General features: G+C 39.3%; 1 long non-coding RNA gene across 26 annotated transcripts in view; it reads right to left on the bottom strand.

The window, feature by feature from the left end:
• Positions 1–15587, bottom strand: part of LOC140641532 (uncharacterized) — a 155597-nt gene that overhangs the window by 7634 nt on the left and 132376 nt on the right. For 2 of the 26 annotated variants that reach the window (XR_012038068.1, XR_012038062.1), the window contains 2 exons: positions 14313–14393; positions 8984–9323 (listed from right to left, as the gene is read on the bottom strand). The exons of 1 other annotated variant lie outside the window; for it this stretch is intronic. This is a non-coding gene — a long non-coding RNA (uncharacterized lncRNA). Of the gene's footprint in view, positions 1–8823; positions 9340–14312; positions 14394–15013; positions 15098–15587 lie in introns of those variants that run through there. 23 more of the 26 variants (XR_012038052.1, XR_012038055.1, XR_012038047.1 and 20 more) reach the window with 18 other exon arrangements.

The raw sequence follows: 15587 nt of genomic DNA, 5'->3' as shown, positions 1-15587 counted from the left end.
ATGGAGAAATCAATGACTCTCAGTTGTAAATGATAATTTTTAATACTATATTATAAATATTAATGTCTATTAACAAGAAACAACTACAAATCCAGATTGGGTGGTAAATGCTGGAGAAGGAAAAAAATGTTGAGAAAAACTGAGTCCGGCAAGACCATTTGGGGATAATCAGGGAAGGCAAGGGCCATCTCAACTTTTAGTTGCAAGTCTCTGAAGCCATACTTGCCCACACCAGAGAGGGCAGTTCTACCCCGGGGTGCTCACATAGCTCTTTGCATAGATGCAAGCCAGAGCAAGTATTCTTATATATTACTGATTTTGCTGCTTTCCTTGCCAACTTTATCACCTCCTATCATGATGTTAGCTTATAGCAGGCACTTAATAAACAGTTGTAGAATTTTTTTTTAAAAAAGCAACCAATGATATAGACTCTGACAATGACAGACATTTCAAGCAGCTTAAGTGGAAGTAAGTTCAGATTTAAAAATTTAAAACTGATACATGCTTTAAAAAACAAAAAACAAAACAAAACAAAACAAAAACACCCTAGACCTTTCTCTAAATTTAGGCCTGCAGTGGAATACCCTAAACAAGGAAATTCAATAAGAATGGTCTCCCAACCTGCACAAAGCTAAACTCTTATCTATTCTCTGCACCTGTAACCGCTTGATTTATAAATAGTTTGCCCTTTACTTTGCTTCATGGTCAGCTGCACAGCAGAAGAAATGCCAAAGATCACGTTGCTGTTGTGACTAATCTCTACAAAGAATAGTGCTGTAGATGAAAGGGAAAGCATCTCTAGAGCTCTCCAAATCAGGAGCAAGGAGCCCACTAGCTCAACATGGAGAGTAGAAATGCAGGCATCTGTGATGTGACTTGCTAAAAGAGAGAGAGAGAGAGAGAGAGAGAGAGAAAGGAAGAAAGAGGAAAGAAATAAGGAAAGAGAGAAAGAAGAAAGAGAAAGAAAGAAAGAAAGAAAGAAAGAAAGAAAGAAAGAAAGAAGAAAGAAAGAGAAAGAAAGAAAGAAAGAAAGAAAGAAAGAAAGAAAGAAAGAAAGAAAAAAAGAGAAAGAAAAAGAGAAAGAAAAAGAAAGAGAAAAAATAAAAGCACTGAAAAGGATTGGGGTACCATGGGACAGAGCACAAGAGAAGAAAGTGGTGGACCAGTTTCTGAGAATTTTTGCCGTTATATAAGACAGATGTTACAATATCTTAAGTTAAACAATACTACCCCTGGGATGCCTGGCTGGCTCAGCAGTTTAGTGCCTGCCTTTAGCCCAGGGTGTGTTCTTGGGGTCCTGGGATTGAGTCCCGCATTGGGCTCCCTGCATGGAGCCTGCTTCTCCCTCTGCCTATGTCTCTGCCTCTCTTTCTGTCTCTCATGAATAAATAAATAAAATCGTTAAAATAAATAAAAAATACTACCCCAATTAATCAGCTCAATGGTATGTTACACAGCCTCAAAATTTGTCATTATAAAGATTCTATGGTGGCACAAATAGTAACTTGTTGGTTGATCTGATCAATATTTACTGACCTCTCATGTACAGCTAGGTGGCATGAGGGGGCAAAACAGGCAAAAATTTGTCCAAATGAACCTAACATTCTAGTATAATGTGCATGATATAATGCTAGATATAATGTTGTATCAAGGCCCATAAAAAAAAATCCAGGACAGCAAAAAGGAAAGACTATGAGCTGTGGTGTCCTGGCAGACACAGTTTTAAATTTGATTCTGTCCCGACATCAGCAGTCAGCTGCTCTGGCTGATTCTCTTTTCTACATTTATAATCAAAGGGGGGGATATGAGCTATTTCTTAATATTTTTGTAAAGGTTAAACAAGATTTAAAAAATCGATCAGAACTGAACCTGACAGTACAATGTTCTAGGTGTTCAAAGAAATCCTCCCAGTAGAGAATACCCACCCCCTCCACACACAAAAGTTAATATTTAAAGTAATTTTTAATGTAATGCATGGATAAATATGCAAAAAAAAAAGGGAACTTCTCAGAGGCTAGAAACAATGAAAAATACACATGTAAAGATATAAGCAAGTGTTGAAATGACATTTGTCTTGTGGGCATCTGCCAACCCACATTAGACCCAGGATCCAGGACCCAATAAAATGAGGAGAAAAACCATAAGCCTTGATTTCCCAAAGATCACACTTTTGAAGGGGAATTGAACTAGTTTCATCCTTAGAACTGGTTGAAGAATAAAATACCCAGAAAGTTACTGGTCATAATTCTGCACTCACAAAGGTTTAGGACCTTCTGGTCTCAATACCTGAGTGGACCTTAGAGACAAAAACAAAGCTGAAAATTTAATTTAAAAGATGCCTGGGTTGCTCTCTCCCCCATGCCCCACTCCCTTCCCCACCAGCACCTGACAGAAGTAAATACAAGTTCTTTCTAGAGGAAAGCTCTTTAAACTCAGGCTTCAAAGAGCTCCCACAGATAAGGTGACAAGGCACACAGTGTGTACACACAATAAAACTGGCCACCATGAATGCAAATCAGGAGATATAATAAATTTTAACAAGTAGTCCAAATATTAAATAAGCATAGTAAATATTTTAAAGAAATAAATAAGTACAAAAATGTAAAAGGGAATAAGGTTTATAAAAATTACCAGGCAGATTTTTTAAAAGTACAATTCCTAGAAATGAAAACTATAATCATTGAAATTAGAAATGCACTAGGGGAGGTGTCTAGCCAATATATGGGGTCATGTTTATTTTTGTAGGCTTTTATCAGTGATCTATACTTCTTTTAATCTTTATTTTTAACAGCTTTATTAGGTATGATTGATATACAAAGAACTGCACATATTTAACATACAATTTGATGACTTCAGACAGATGTAAACACCTGTAGTATCATCACCATAATTAACACCTCCACACCTCCTAGTTTCCTTGTGTTCCTCTGGTTTTTTTCTTCTGCTTTTTTGGTTTGTTTGTTTTACGTGGGAGGAACACCTCCATGAGGTGTGCCCTCTTACCAAATTTTGAAGTGCACAATTATTGTGTATTGTATCATTACTACAGTTACTATGTTGTATAGCAGATCTCTAGAACTTATACATCTTGCATAACTGAAATTTTTTAAGATTTATTTATTTATTCATGTGAGACACAGAGAGAGAGAGAGAGAGAGAGAGAGAGAGAGGTAGAGACATAGGCAGAAGGAGAAGCAGGCTCCTCACAGGGAGCCCGATGTGGAACTCGATCCCAGATCCTGGGATCACACCCAGAGCTGAAGGCAGATGCTCAACTGCTGAGCCACGCAGGTGTCCCAAAACTGAAAAATTTTTGAGACAGAGCGTATGCATACCAGTGGGGAGAGAGACAGAAGGAGAGGAGAGAGAATCTCAAGCAGACTCCACACTCAACGAGGAGCCCAACCCAGTGCTCACTCTCATGACCCTGAGATCATGACCTGAGCCAAAATCTAGAGTCAGTCACTCAACCAACTGAACCACCCAGGTGCCCCTATAACTGAAACTTTATAGCCATTGAACTATAACTCCCCATATTCCCCATTCCCCAACCCCTAGAAACTACTATTACATTCTCTGCTTTTATGAGTTTGACTATTTCAGATTCCCTATATAAGTGGAATCATGTAGTATTTGTCCTTCTATGACTAATATTATATAATGTCCTCCAGGTTTATCTATGTTGTCACAGCCACCAGAATCCCTTCTTTTTTAAGATGACGTAATGTTCCATTTCCTGTAAATGTTCACATTTACTTTAGCCATTCACCTGTTAATGGACACATTGGTTATTTCCATTACTTGGCTACTCTAAATAATACTACAATAACATGGAGTGTGATCCATACCTTTTCTATGAAGATATCATAAAATATAATTATTCCTTACAGCGAGGGTTTCTAAGTGAGGCCCATAACCCTTAGAACTCGGGGAGTCTGTGAATTTGAATGAGAAAAAATTTCATGGTTGAGCATCTACCTTATAGTGACCTCCTTGTTATAAAGTGATACTTTTAGGGTGTACATATTACCATATCATGATTTTTACGTTTTTAAATTTGATACCTATGTTTCAAGATAATTGGCTTATTTTTTATAATTTGCTTGTTTGTAGTCTGGTGTACTTTATTTTATCCATTTAAAAAGCATTATTTAGATACGTCCATAGGCTTCATCTAACAGCCAAAGGTGTCCATGACACAAAAAAGATTAAGATCAATACTACACAAAAATAAAGAAAAAAAAAACCAAACAAACAAAAACTACATAAAAAGAAACTCAGGGAAAAAAATGTTATGAATCTGAAAATTTTAATTTCCCCCTTATTTTTTAACTCTAAAAAGTATCTTTAACTATAAGTTACTTAGACAAATTTTATTAAGTATATTTTTGTTTTGGTTTTCGAGTTTTTATACAGATGTTTGTCACAAATTTAATAGCAAAAGAGGAAAGGAGTAAAGAGAGAAAGAAGAAGCGGAAGACACGTTTTGCAATATATCAAGCTATCATTTCTTACCTCCTGTCTTACCCCCCCAAAAAAAACAACCACCGAAAGCCCCCGCAAAAAAATCATTTGAATGCCTCTGCTTTCTTAGTCATTTCCAAATCTCTCATCTAGAAATTTCTACTGAAAACTAGACATATTTTCAACTTCAGGGGGAAGTAAATTACTTGCATTTACAACCTGGCACATAAGACAAAATTTATTTTCAGATGTTTGTCTAAGTTTGAGTATTCTATGGTTTGTCTAACAAGCCTGCTTTATTACATTCTAACTTAGATCTGTTTCCAAAATGTAAAAATGAAATTTAAATATTTTCCCTTCCCACTGATATTTTCTTCACTCTAACTCCCTTTCTGGACCTTTTGTATGGCATTCTATTTTAGTCCTTGGATGCCTACATGTTTGTGTCTCAGGTTCATCAAACTCAGCTGACCCACCACATCCCAACCAGAACTTCAAAAGAAGCTGTGAACAGCAGCACTTGTTCTAGCTGGAACATCATCCTAAGTCCCTCCCTGTTTACTCTTGAGATGTTTGGGCCTCCTTTCATCTCCATTTCTCAGATTCTGGCACAATAACTCAGCCCTGACGTCAACCTCTAACTCACCAGATTCCAGGCTGTTGCTGAAAGTTTTATGCCCTGATGATTCTGTGGCAGTGCTCTCCATGCACATTTTGCAGCGTCTACTGCCTTGAGTGAGAAATCTCCTGTCTAGGACGAGCCTTCAAACTCCCAGACAACAGGGATTTGGGCATCTATTACCTCTTTTCACACAGCCCAGCTAGACCTGGAAAGATCTATACTATTAGCCACAGTTGAAACGGGACTTTTAAGTGACCCACTGTATGATATTATTGACCTTTTCCTGTAACTAAGGTAAAATCAGTCTTCTTGTTACACTTTCATATCTATGCAGCAAAGTGACATATCCAATATAAAAGTGGCCTCCCCTGAAGTTTTCTCAGGGGTTGGAAAGTGCAGTAAATTACACCTCACAACCCAGAGAAAAACTTAAAACTTCCATAGAGATGTTTCTTACTCATCTATGCCCCCAAATCCCCACATCATACAGCAATAGCCCCTCTCTGTCACTGTCTCTCCCTCATTCTTTTTCTCTCTCTGAATATCTAGCTCATTGCTGCTTTTTAACTTCCTTGCAGCTATAAAAGAGAATGAGGAAGATCACTGTGAATTCACATGAAGCAACTTCCCAAAGACATCATGAAGTAATGACAGCACAATGCCTAACAGCATATGTATTATGCTCTCGCTTTGTGTAGCAAATCATACATATACCTACATATCTTTACCAAAACAAACAAACAAACAAACAATAAATGAGAAACCTGAAAACCACCATGGTTATCTACAAGGGTTGAGGGGACAGGGTGGAAGGAGTATGCGAGGCAGTGACATTTCCCCAAGGATTCCTATTTTTATAGTTTTGGCTTGAAATCATGTTAATATTCTATATACTCAAAGAATAAATAAAAATCAAAGAAAAAGATAAGACAGAAAAACCTAAAACTGAAAGCAAACTGAAACAAATAAATCCAGTGTTATTTAAAAAAAAAAAAAACCACAAACCACAAAACCACCCCATCATATTCCAGGATGGAATGGCGGTGAAAGGACTCCTCCAAGTCCCTTATGACCATGATACCTGATTCCTGGCTTTGGGCCTGGCATAAAGCAGGGAGTGGAGAATAGCAAACATGTTCTGAATTCTTACTAACAGTTTTGGTTTTTAATGGTATGGGCAAAGAGATTCTGAAATTTTATCTATTATAGGATTTAGCAAATAAACTAATATATGGAGATTGTTGAGAACCATGGTTTTCTCACTGTGGAAGAAAGGGCATATTAATGTGAACCAGAAAGGCAAAACCTTGTGAGGATAGAACTGAACTGGTAGTATCAGCATGGACTCAAGATTTCTAATATACCTATTTCTAAATGCACGTGTATGTGTACATATATATGTATTCGTGTACTTTATGTGTATATACATACAGCATGTATTCACGTGCATATGTGTATATGTATAGCATATATGTATACATACAGATTCTGTGAATCTTAGTTCTAGTCTAGAAAGGTTAAAAGCTATCATAGTAGCAGTGAACAAACACCTCTGTGCCCAGATCTTAATCTTGAATACCTGTCCTCTCTAAAGGGAACCAGGAATTCTATTTCCTTAATACCAGACTTCATTTAACAGCTCAAATTAAAACTTTTTAATTAACTTTTTAAATGAATAGTTATTAAAAAGGATTAAAGATCTCCAAATGCCCTCCATGTTCTTTTGAAAGGCATATAAAGACCCTCAACCTTTAATATTTAAAAATCAAATCAAATTCCTAGAGTACTTTGGCAAATAACTTCTTAAAATCTTTAAAGAACCTCATCTTATAACTTGAAACAGAAATTAACTGTTGATATGAGTTTACTGGGTTTTGGGATAGCAAAATGTCAGAATGCGAGGAGACATAAAACTTTTGTCTATACTTACGTCACCATAGAAATTGTTGAGGAAATTAACTCGTAGACAGAGTAGCCTTAATGTGGAAAACACATAATCTTTTGCCTCATCAAACTTTTCCTAGGTTAGATAAAGTTTATTCAGGAAGATCTGTGATCTATGAGTAAAATCAAAGGTCTGTTATTAATGCTTCTTCTATCCTCTAACCTTGAGGATAAGTGATCTTTTTTTTTTTTTTTAATCCAAGAAAGTTGACCATATAGGGAGAGTTGTACACCTTTTGTTCACCCCAGGCGACCTCCTGTTTTGCATCCTATTTCACTTGATTTAACTTTTTGGCACCACACTTGCAGTTTGTTTGCCAAAAATAGTTAGCAGCCCCAACAGACCAGTAGATTGTGAAGAGTGGCTTATCCTAAAGGGGGAAAAAAAAGTATATGGTCCTTTCATGCTCTTCTTGCAATGAAGTGGGACCATAGGTTCACATGGGACCTACCTTCAGATGCTATCAGGAAGGAGCCCTTCAAACCCTCACTAGTCCATCAGCAAATGACCCAACCTGCTTCCTACTGATAAGATCAATGAAGGAAGGAGAGGCCAAGTCCCAAGGAGTAAAAACCCCTAATTGGGAGCCAAGGCACAATCCTCCGCAGTTAAACCGATACTCTACCTAGGGTCTGACTGTATAGTCAGTTTGCCAGCAGGTCAGGAAGCCTGGGTGACCTGAAAACAAAACAGGAAAGAGGACCATTCAGGTCTACTACTTCATTTCTCAGAGATCAAAAGTGAGGTGAAGTGAATCGCCGAAGACAAAACAAAATAGTGGCACACCTAGCACTAAAACTCTTATCTTTGGTCTAGATTCCAGAATTTTCTCTGGAAGAGAATTTGTGTGATGCTGATTTTTTTTTCGTAAGCTGCTTTAATCAGCTAATGGATAGATTGTACACAAGTCATTAAATGTAACTGTTGAAGTGGAATCAACCAATTTGCGAGAACCATTACACATGAAAACAAAGGCAAGCAATGAGTTGTGAAGGAAATGAAGATAACATTCTTAAAGCACGGCACGTTAGCACTGAAAAATACTGGAAAGTGATCTGCTTCAACGTTCTCACAAGGGGTTTGTTGCTGTTGGGTCTTTTGTGGTTGTGCCTTTTCGGGGGAAGGGGAGAAGTGTTTTGGTTTGATTTCGCTCGCTTAGGCCGCTTGAAACAGCGCCCCCAGAGGCACCTTCCCGGGGGACTCCGTGGGGGGGGGGGGGCGGGTGGTAAAGCACCCCATCTACTTCAGCTCCTTGTTTGTTTGCTTGTTTTAAGATTTTATTTATGAGAGACACAGGAAGAGAGAGGGGCAGAGACACAGGCAGAGGGAGAAGCAGGCTCCCTGCAGGGAGCCCGACGCGGGACTCGACCCCAGGTCCCCAGGATCCCGCCCTGGGCTGCAGGCGGCGCCAAACCGCTGCGCCGCCCGGGCCGCCCCAGCTCCGGGTTTTACTTCATGGGAACTGGAGGCCAAGGTCATTCCGAAAGCGGCAGAGCCGTCCCGTAGTGAAGTAACGAAACAAAGCGACTTTCTCACTCCGTTGTCACTGCGCTGCGAAGGGAGGCGGAGGGGCAAGCGGGGAGGCCGTCCCCACCCTCTGCGCCCCTGGCCCGGAGCCCGCGGAGCCCCGTCGGGGGTGGGCCCTGCACCGAGGCCGGCGAGCCCCCGGGCCGAGCTCCGCGCAGACGCCGCGGCCTCCGGGAGCCGGGGAGCCGGGGAGCCGGGGAGGGCGGGGGAGGGCGGGGGAGGGCGGGGGAGGGCGGGGGAGGGCGGGGAGGGCGGGGGAGGGCGGGGAGACCGGGCGCCGGAAAGCTGCAGATCCGCTCGGCGGCCGGCGGCTCGGGCGGGAGGGGAGCGCAGCGAGGCGCAGGCTCGGCCCGGGCGCGCACAGCGGCGGAGCGAACGCCGCGCCGCAGGAGGCCGCAGGAGGCCGCAGAGGCCCGGGATCGCGTCCCCGCGGGGCCGCCGTTTACAGCCGAGCGCGGCTCTCGGGGCGCGGGCGCGGGGCCGCGGGGGCGGGGGCGGGGGGCGTCACCTTCCCCGCCCGCGAGTGCTTGGCCGGAAGGCTCTCGACGCGTTCCAGAAAAGGGTTGGTGCATTCGGCTATCCCGCTGGAGTGACCAGACCCGGTGCCGTCTTCAAAGGTCTTTGGCAAAAAAGGGTCTGCACATTACTAAGGTCACAGAAATTCCAGCCTGCACCACAATTGCCTTGGAAGAATGATGAATGAAAATGCCTTGGGTCCAGATGTTAATCTTGATCCCGCGGACCATGAGAATCCGGCTTGGTGCTCTGGTTTAAGAAATGACTGAGTAGTTAAGTTACATGAAAGAATCGTATAATGGAAGAGTCATTAAAAAAAAAAAAATCAGACCCAGCGCCCCCCCCCCCTTTTTTTTGGTCCAAAAGTTAAACATTTAAAACAGTCAAAACAGACCTTTATTTATCTTGAAGTTAATACTTTCCTAGGTATATTAATGACTCATTAATCGTCTGTTTCAAGCAACACATTTTCATTGACTGTCATGTTCAAAGATAGGAGATTTAAAAAAAAAAAAAAAAAGACAACTAAGAAGGCCCTCTAACAATCTCCCAAGTGGGTGTAGGGTGGCTCAGTTGGTGGAGCATCTGACTCTTGGTTTTGGCTGAGGTCTGATCTCATGGGTCCTGGATGGAGCCCCAGGGGGACCCATGCTCAGCAGGGATCTGCTTGAAGATTCTCTCCCTCTGCCACGCCACTCTCCTGCTTCCTCTCTCTCTCAAAAAATTCCTGTTCTCTCTCTCTCTCTCATCAATCAATCAATCAATCAATCACTCTTTTTTAAAAAGCTACCGAGAAATACAATTCTAAATCAATGCACCATTATGTGCCAAAGTGGTCATCAAAATTTAGTGTGTAAAAAAAAAAATCTAGTGTGAGATAAAGTTATGACCAAAAAACTAATAAGAAAAGGAATGGTTATCCTTTATATGGTATGAAAATGAAATGATTAGAAGATGTCCTGTCCCTGTTTCTCATCACAACATACTCTTAAATTTAACTCAGAAGGAATAAAGAATAAAAGTATTTTTAAAAATCATAAATCAACATGAAGCAAATTTAAGTACATATTTACTATTTGAGAATGGGAAGGACTAAGTAAAATCTTTGAAAGAAATAACACTAAAAACCACTGACAGGCTTGACTGTAAAAGATCTAAAATTTCTTTAGGAAAAAACAAATGAAATTAGAAGAAAAAATGAGAAAAATATTTGCCAACATAAGACACAAAAAGTTTATATCTTTACTATAGACAAAATACTAACAACTTAGTAAGATAAGCCTTGAAATAGAAAGTTTGTCAAACATTTTAATGGGCAAAAAAATACTTATAGATATTAACATTTGAAAAAATATTTCCCAAAAAACGCTGAAACGTTATTCATTCTCACAAAGTTAAATGAAAAAAAGAAAATAGATGTAATATTTCATAAATCAATTTATCAAAAAAGTTGCATGTAAATATTTTATGCTAATGAAATTGCTTTAAAATAAGTGCTTGTTTTCTGGAAGTTGGAAAATAATTTCTAAGGGATAATTAAGCAATAAATACTGAGGAATTTACAAGTACTCATACTCTGAACACAGTAATTCCATTTTAGGGACTTATGCTATAGAGTAGTCATCGATTCACACAGATTTGTGAAAATGATGATTGTTGTTCAAAGACTTGGGAAACACATTAAATAGAATGTAAATTGCAAAGAGTGGGAGACAATGAATGAAAGCCTATTTGTACACATTGTACACACCCATATGCATCACAAACACATAGCCACACAGAAGACTGGCAGGAAATACTCCAGGACATTGAGTGGTCATCACTGGGTCATGAAATTATGACCGATTTTCCAACATTATTATAAGGAACATGAATTACTTTCATTACCAGAAAAATAAATATTACAAAATGGAAAATGCCTCAAAAGAACAAAAATAAATTATCCAACATTCTCAGGAAACCAAGTAATTCTACAAAAATGAAAAGCAAAAACTTTTAAATGGACTTTCTAAAATACTATGCAATTTAAAGCTAAGGATTCTTGTAACTTAATCCCAGAGGCAGTTACTTTTACTATAATAGATCACAAGTCTATCCTCCTCACCATTACCATATATTATTAGTGTAAATATTTCTTCGAATAAGTGTCTTTTATGATTTCTAGTGACTTTTCACATTATTTTTGCATGATTTTAATAAATGGGACATATTGTTAAAATATGTAAGACATCATAAATTTGAATATGGATTGAATATATTAAAATTGTTCATTTTGTAAGGTGTGATAATGACATGGTTTGCACATAAAACATATTCTTTCAATTAGCAATCCTTAATGAAGTTTTTATGGGTCAAATGACACAGTGTCTAGAATCTCCTTTAATACTCTAGCTCCTCCACACACACAAAAGAGAGGGTCGAAATGAAACAAGACTGTAAAAATATTTATAATTCTTGAAGCTGGATGATAGGTTCATGAGAACTCATACTTTTTTTAAAGAATTTTTTTTTTTTTATTCATAAGAGACAGAGAGGGAGGCAGAGGGAGAAGCAAAGTCCTCAAAGAGCATGGGGCTCTACGCGAGACTCGATCTCAGGACACTGGAATCACAACCTGCGCCAAAAGCACAAGCTTAACCAACTGAGCCACCCAGGCATTCAGAGAACTTTTATGCTTTTTTTCCTCTACTTTTGTGTCTGCTTTAGATTTTTCACAATAAAAAGTTTTTTTAAATGTCGACGGAATAGTGTGGGCAGCTACTAATAAATATATTTTTCAGATAGGAAAGCATCATCCAAGAGAAATCCAACAGAATGACAACTTTTAAGGCAGTAGAATTTTTCCACAGTACTTTCTATCTTGTTCAACTGTGAAATATCACTGACTTTGGAGTTACTTCCCCTCCTCTGGACACCTCATGTTCTCCTTTCTGTTAACAACGTTTGCTACTACATGAATACTAAAAATGGGTCAGGAATCATGGTGAAAATTTTTTCAGATCTCAATAGTCTAAATGCTATTTATCATAATTTTTAAAACTATATTCTCCAATTTATTTTTAATAAATAATAAAAGCCTATTATTTAATTCAGATTTTTAAAATAAGTCCATATTCCCATAAGTTATAGATGGAAATAAGAATTTATTTGTATAACAGGCAAGAAGTAGCATCCCAAAAACTGACCCTACCATGCAACATTCTGTAACATGTTCCTTGTTGCCACAGCTGGGAGCAAAGTTCAAAAGGACCATTAAGATGAGATAGGATGATGTAGATCTTGTGCTATTTCAGTTTATGTGTTTTCTCCTGCTATAGATTTGAGATGGCACGCAGTACAGAAATATGTTACTATGGAAGATGAAACCTCTTGCTTTTGAAAATCTCTCATGACTTTCAAACTTGATATAAGACTTCTGCTCACTTATGGCAGTTTGTAGTCTGCCCTGGCCCAGAGTCTGGTTGGTCTGTTTTAGAGGTGAGCATGCCGTGGGTGAGAGGCAAACACAATGGGATTTGAAGCCATCAGGCCTGTTTGATTCTAATACAGCCTCATAGTCCTTATTCATCTCTGAATTCCTGGCTCCATGACCCATCCTCCATCCTGGCCTGTACCACCATAGGTCTTGACATTTATAAGCTTTTCCTACCCTTTGTACTTTCAATTTATCCCTAAAGACATTGATTTATCATGTTTTCAGTTAATCCCCTCTACCTTAACCTTGGTTCCAATGAATTCTGCATGTCCCCCTCCCAGGTTTTTAGATTTCCTACCTCCTTGCCTCTCCTCCAGCCACTTAAACTACAACCCCAAATAGCTCGACAGGGGTATCTGATGCCTCTAGGGCTTTGGAGTTGTGATATCACTACCAGCCCTGAATTTGATTCTCACAACCTGTCATTTTGACAAAGACTTATAAAATAAATGCTCATAATATGTATCCCCTGGGGTGTTTTTATTAACCCCTGGTCAGAGGAAAGGATGTGGGTTTCATTTACGGTTACAGGGACAATGAAGCACCTTTAGCCTTCGGTGCATTTCGAAAATGCAGCTTTCCTCATATCCACTCAGTGAAGAAAATGAATAAAACGTAAACTTGAAGCTAAAATCAAAAGCCTCATTTAAATCAGTATTTTCTCATTTCACCCTAACTCAATCTTATACTAGAAAAATTGACAAGATTAAAAGAAAAATCAAAACTTTAATTTGAACTTATTTTCCCTCGGTTTGCATCCAAACATTGTGTAACTTAAAACATTTTATTTTCAATGACTCACCTATTCCATGAAGCTTCTTTTTCCTGTGGACTACTCTATTCAATTCAACCAACACTTGCCAGGCATCAGTTATGTTCAAAATACTAAACATATAAATATGTCATAATAATCATAGCTGACAATTACTGAGTGCATAGTCCCCATTAGGCACAGCGAGTATCATGTATTATTTTAAAATATTTTATTTATTTATTTGAAAGAGAGAGCACAGAGGGAGAAAGAACATGAGTGGGGAGCAGGGGAGGGGGATGGGGTAGAGGGAGAGAGAGAGGGAGAAGCAGACTCCCCACTGAGCAGAGACCCCCATCACAGGACTGGATCCCAGGACTCTGGGGCCCTGACCTGAGCCGAAGGCAGACATTTCACCCACTGAACCACCCAGGCAACCCGTCATGTATTATTTAACCCTGACAGCAACACTATGAGGTAGAGGGACTATTATTTTTCAACTGGTAAACTGAAAATTTATGCTTGGGTTAAAAACCTTAGAGACAGGAGTTTGGAAATATTCTAAAGTGTTATCAAAAAATGAGTTACTGGGATCGAGTCCCATGTGGGGCTCCCTGCATGGAGCCTGCTTCTCCCTCTGCTTGTGTCTCTGCCTCTCTCTCTCCCTGTGTCTTCCATGAATAAATAAAATCTTTAAAAAAAGTGAATTACATTTCTAAACTAAAAAATAACATGAGGAACACATATAGGAAACACCTGGGTGGCTCATTCGGTTGTGTCTGCCTTTGGTTCAGGTCATTATCCTGGGGTCCTGGGATTGAGCCCTGTGGTGGGCTCTCTGCTCAGCAGGAAGCCTGCTTTTCTTTCTACCCCCTCTCTCCTGTTCTGCTGTATCTCACTATCTCTCTCTCTCAAATAAAAAAAAATAAAATCTTAAAAAACAAAAAAGAAACACACATAGGCAAATACATAATCTTGAAGGCAAGTGTGCAGAAGACCATCTCTCACTTACTCAGAGTTTGAGTTCGCCATGTCCTTGCCATGGATGTCCTGTTATAAGAGTTTCATTGTTTGTTAGCACTTCTCTCAGAAGCTGGAAAGGTGTAGGGGGAGAGGAGAAAGAAGACAACAATCCAATTTAAAGTTTTTCAGCTGCTAGACACTCTGGTAAGAAGTCAGTTAGATGATAATCAGAAATGACAGATTTGGCCAAGACTTTGAATTCACCATAATCTCCAAGACCCAGATTTACATATCAAATTTGGACATTGAACTAGAAAGCATTCACTTTTGGCCACTTATAAAAGCCAAGGGCTTTCTCTACATTATCCCATTTAGTAATTACAACTATATGACATAGTAGGTTTTCATATTTCTGTTTCATAGATAAGGAAACCAAGCCTCACAAAGATAAAGTGATGCATTCAAGATACTAAAATTGTGATGTCTTGGGAGAGATGCAGCAGGGAAAAATTGAGTTTTGCGGTTAGGTAGGTGCAAGTTCAAATTAGAGCTCTGATACGTTCCTGCTATGTAACCTTGAACCGGTTAACTTGTCTGAACTTCTGTTTCCTTGCTATAAAGTGGAAATAATAATGCCTAATACATAGACTGATTATAATAATTAAATAAGGTAACATATGTGCAGTAGATGGGAGTTCTTCAATGATAGTTCGAAATGATAGCACAGATGATAGTTCTTCAAATTCCTACCCAGTGTGACTACTGTAATAGAGGGAAAACCCAGGTCTGCTTCAGTTGGGCCAAGACTCTCCCTCAAAGGGCAATCACCATACCCTAGAATAAAAATGTAGAGAATCACAGTAAATAGAATGAAACCTATACAAGCAAAGGTTGGAGGTATGCACAGGGAGAAGGTAGGGCGGGCCAGGGAGAGCTCTTCATATTGAATGATACTGTATCAAAGCTTCATTCATCTTAAGCAACATAAACCACATCTTTAAAGGAATGTATTGGAAAGCTATGGGATGAAGTAGCTCACAAAAATCAAAGGAAGCTTAAATAATGAGGCTTCTTGCACAACAGGGAAAGGGGAATCCATCATGAAGGCAGGATGGATAGTCTCTTCAGGATACAGCAAGGGGAATGAAGCCTCCAATCATTTTCCCTCAAGGTATTCACGAAGATTCAAGATCCTGGGAAACAGAATCAGTTAGCTTCTGTTGGGTCACATACTTGTCCCTTGGTTAAAGTAGTCTAGTCACCTCGAATGGCAGCCTGGTATACTTCAAATGACAGGTCCTAATTGGGAAGGCATGATTCACCA

Source organism: Canis lupus, chromosome 10 (assembly GCF_048164855.1).
Source record: "Canis lupus baileyi chromosome 10, mCanLup2.hap1, whole genome shotgun sequence".
Lineage (NCBI taxonomy): Eukaryota > Metazoa > Chordata > Mammalia > Carnivora > Canidae > Canis > Canis lupus.
This window is presented reverse-complemented; position numbering and strand designations above follow the sequence as displayed.